The sequence below is a fragment of the Etheostoma spectabile genome, chromosome 13 (assembly GCF_008692095.1).
Source record: "Etheostoma spectabile isolate EspeVRDwgs_2016 chromosome 13, UIUC_Espe_1.0, whole genome shotgun sequence".
In the NCBI taxonomy this organism is placed as follows: domain Eukaryota; kingdom Metazoa; phylum Chordata; class Actinopteri; order Perciformes; family Percidae; genus Etheostoma; species Etheostoma spectabile.
Genome location: NC_045745.1, coordinates 20,450,299 through 20,454,837, shown reverse-complemented (window position 1 = coordinate 20,454,837; position 4,539 = coordinate 20,450,299). Strand labels below are relative to the sequence as shown.

Genomic DNA, 4,539 nt, shown 5'->3' with positions numbered 1-4,539 from the left:
ATTGCAGACAAAAGCCAGATATTAGTGGGTGTAAGGGTTTTTTTGTCCAGTGGTAACAGGGTAATATAGTGCACCTTCATACTGTATGCAGCTTTTGGGTTTCATACCACTTTTGGAGAAATTGGGTGTTTGTGCGTGTGTGACACCAACAGAAGAAAAACTGCACAGTCAAAATAACTGTTTTCACTGTCTTTCTTGCTAATGTGGCAGGAGATGTTGGGTCGGCAGCAATACAAGCTCACCATCTATAAACTCTCTGTGATTATGAGATACACTTGGCACATCTCTCTCACACATTCAGGACATTGTGTTTCTGTGCACGTACATTCGGCATATTCTGCATAGCCAGTGTGTGCACGTAACGTCTGGTTACGTTTGTAAGCATTTGTGTTCGTGCAGTGTTACTGCATGTCTGTGCCTTTTTACAAGTACATATGTGTATTTCAAGAGACAGAGACACAGAGAAAGAGAGAGAGAGAGAGAAATAAAGTGTGTGTGTGTGTGTGTGTGTGTGTGTGTGCGTGTGTCTGTGTGTCTGCGTGTGTGTGTGTTGTGTGTGTGTGTGTGTGTGGTGTTTTGTGTGTGCGTGTGGTGGTCGTGTGTGTGTGTGGGTGTGTGTGTGTACCTACTAGAGGGCATACCTCAGCCCTCCAGAACTGTGCATAAAGGCCTGAGGCCCAGCCTAGAAGGCTCTCTGTTTTGATCAACAAGGATTAAACTGCATCTGTGTGGGTGGGTGTGTGGTCCGTCTGTGTGTGTGTGTGTGTGTGTTTGTGTGTATGTGAGAGAGTCTGTATGCTTGCATCTAAATGCTTGTGTTTTTGTGGGTGATCACACAGGATGTATACGAATTTCTGTTGTCAGCCAACACCTCGTAATAAATAACACGTCAGACACGCCCAGACAAATTTTTGACAGGGAAATGAGGGCAGACACTCTAATGTGGAAAAGGAAGGTGGCAGGGTGTAAAACATTTCACGAGTGTCTCTTTCAATTGTTCTACAAAACCGTAAACTTAAATTAGATCAAAGGTTAGGGGGTAGAGTAGTAAACAGATGACGTCAACAGAGTGAAAAGAGTTAACTGCTATTAATATCCACGTGTTACTGTATCTGCCTTATCAAACTTGTAAAAGTACAAAAAAACATTAAAACATTACCAATGAGATTCAAGGCTTCATTATTATATACATTTGTTTTCAGAGAAAATGATCCCCTTAAAATGTAATCAAACCACTGACCGAAGCAGTCTTTTTCTCAAGATCCTTTCCAGAGCCGATTTCAAAGCGATATCACTTTTCACACAAATGTAAAGAGTAACGCAACACCAGATGAAAATGTTGTTTTCATGGACCTCCAGTTGGTTGATGCACTCATCTTGATGTAGTGATGTAGAAGTTTACTTGGCATGTGTTTTTAGGTACACTTAGGTGTGGTTACGTCGGTTAAGCACAACAGACTTGCATAAGTGCTGTAAGGTACTGTAACAAAAATCACAATCCACAACACTTGCAAACATTGAGAAGACAATCCATTTTCTGGTTTTACCGTAATACAAACAACAAACAAACAAAAAGAACCTAAAAGATACACAAACACAACAAAGACATGCATGGTAAGTAGTATTAATCTTTACAAACTTCAATTGGAAACTTGTTCCATTGAAATATATCAGACACACACATATACACAGTATGTTCACTTTGAATTGTTAAGCTGTGTGTGTGTGTGTTTGTGTGTGTGTGTGTGTGTGTGTGTGTGTGTGTGTGTGTGTGTGTGTGTGTGCGTGTAGCTGATTGCATTTTCTCTGCAGCAGCCGATACTGTAGCTGCTGTGACTGCCTGCACCTGTCACTGTAGGTGTGCTTTGCACCACACACACACACACACACACACACACACACACACACACCCCCACACACAACACCACACACACACACCACACACACACTTTAACTTGAATGCAAACAGGCAAGCCGAGTCTGACTTGGATGACTGAATAAGCACAAAAAGCCTCTGTCCCATGGGCTTAGTTACAAAAAAAGGATCCTTATGTCATTTTATTCGTTGACAAGAGTAATGAGGAAAGATTTTTCCAGATATAAATATGCCTTATGATAATTAGATTGATTAGATTTTTGGATGAATGATTTTGGTTAAAAGCATTAGAACGTGTCACACTGACTTTTGACAAATAATAATTTCTGTCATGGATGGTCATAATCCTAAATGAAAAACTGCAGTATAGTTGGCACTGTTCTAAGGAAGGATTAGATTAGCATGCATGCACACATACAAATACACACACACACCACACACACAACACACACACACACACAACACACACACACACCCACACCACACAACACACACAACACAGACACACCAACCACAGAGACCTAAGCAACAATTTCAACAATAAAATGTTAAAACTTCAGTTACTCCGCAAATATCCAACCAACTATAAATGCCTATTTACAGAGAAGAGATTACATTCATAAGAGTCTGATGGAGGCAGAAAATAGGATCCGCTCCTCTTGGTACAGTTTTTTCCAATTGCAAACACACTAAAATGACATGCATAGCACAATTATTTAAACTGACACACAGAGAGCAAAACCTCTTCTCAACTCTCTTGAAGTCTAAAAACACATTTTCTGTTTTACACACATTTTGCAATTAAAAAATGGCACTATTTAAATGCACTGAACATGGTTCTCTGCAGAAGACACAATGATCTGACATAAAGTCGCATGTTTGCCATTTCAAAACACTGCCATTCGAAATAACACTACATGAATAGGCCAATATATATATTTACCTGGTCAAACACCTCAATGGTTACCACTTAAATCAAGTTGTAAGCACTATGAAAACACAAAAAACACATTTTGTAAAACAACTATGTTGTTCTTTTTTTTTGAGAAGCAGATAAATTATTGACTTTATGTCAACTGTACTTCTATATAAGGGGCCATCTGGGACATTATTCACAATTACCTCACTCACAAGCATGTAAAATGCTCTCTACTGAAATGCTTTCATAAACACTAGTGAAAAATGATACTCTCAAACACTATACTGAAACCTCACACACACACACACACACACACACACACACACAACTGAAACACTCTCATGAACTCTCCTGAAATGCTCTCACACGCAATACTGAAATGCTCTCATATACAGAACTGAAACTGGACTTCACTTTCAGTAGTGTATATGAGAGCATTTTGGTATTGCGTGTCAGAGCGTTTCAACAATGTGTATGAGACCGTTTCAGAAGTGTTTATGAGCTCGTTTTAGTGGTGTTAAAGAGAGCGTTTCAGTAGTGTTTATGAAATCGTTTCAGTTGTGTGTGTGAGGATTCAGTTTAGTATGTGAGAGTATAATTTTTTTGTGCGTACAAAAGCATTTTAGTAGAGTGTGTGAGAGGTTTTCACTTGTATGTATGTATGTATGTATGTATGTACGAACAGTACTACTAGCTTAAAAAGACTGAAGTCACTACAGTTAAAATCTCTTGCTGAGTTAATCCACCTTTAAACTAGTATTGTCTACAATCAAATATGTATTTTAATGGTTGTGTGGCTCAGCACTTCTGCATGAACACCGCTGGTTCACTCTATTTTTAAGAGTACTGTCCATCACGTGATTATGACATCATGACGTAACGAACAGACGTTACCTGAAAAATCGATCCAAGATTGCTCTTTTCAGCAAACGACAGTCCTTCTGTTTTTGAGTGTGTGGCCTCTGTTTGTGTTAAGCGCCCTGCTCGGGTAAGTTCAATGTGATGTTATTCCTACATGCACCCAAATGAGCTAGTGGCTAACATTAGCTGTAATTTTTACTCAAACATATGGACATGATAGTTACCGAATGAACTCTGCGAGTTTTCATTAAACCTTTACAAACTTATTTTCATCATAGGTTGAAGTGGAAGAAGTGCACTGCGCATCCCCCAAAATCATTTTATAAATTGAATCACAGGTAAAACACAGACTCTGTCTTTCTCTTTTCTGCCACTCTTCACACACATTTCTATGCCAAATTTTGAATATGTATCACATGCAAATGGAACAGCAAATGCCACTGTTCACCGTGGGTAAGGACTATCACTTTGCATGTGACCATGTTGCTCAACAATGTACAGTATTTTAATGGAACATATTGCATCACAAATGTTTTTTTCTTCCTCAAATCAAGTATTAGTCTTTTTATATAATTATTTTTTTTGTGTTTTTCTGTTTTGTAGCTTTGGGCTGAGTTCCAACGCATCACAAAAGTCATCCTATGGAACCAGTTCTATGCTGTGCTTGGCCAATATACACCTGGACTGGTGGCCTTGTATAGGCAGAAGGCGGAATTTGGTCAGCACATCCATACTGAAAGAAGTATGAAATATGTGATATTCATTTTTGCTTGTTCTTCCAGGCAGTGTGCAATGTCAATATAAAGCGTACTGTAGCCCTTTGTGCCCTCCCGGTATACCTGCGTGAAGAGGACCCTCAGTTCTTCAAGACTTGGAATGTAAG

General features: G+C 39.2%; 1 long non-coding RNA gene across 1 annotated transcript in view; it reads left to right on the top strand.

Annotated features, from left to right (window-relative positions):
- Nucleotides 1-3,934: 3,934 nt before the first annotated feature.
- LOC116700757 (uncharacterized) overlaps nucleotides 3,935-4,539 on the top strand; it is a 2,781-nt gene continuing 2,176 nt past the window's right edge. Inside the window, exons 1-2 of the long non-coding RNA XR_004334722.1 lie at nucleotides 3,935-3,994; nucleotides 4,260-4,534. This is a non-coding gene — a long non-coding RNA (uncharacterized LOC116700757). The remainder of the gene's footprint in view (nucleotides 3,995-4,259; nucleotides 4,535-4,539) is intronic.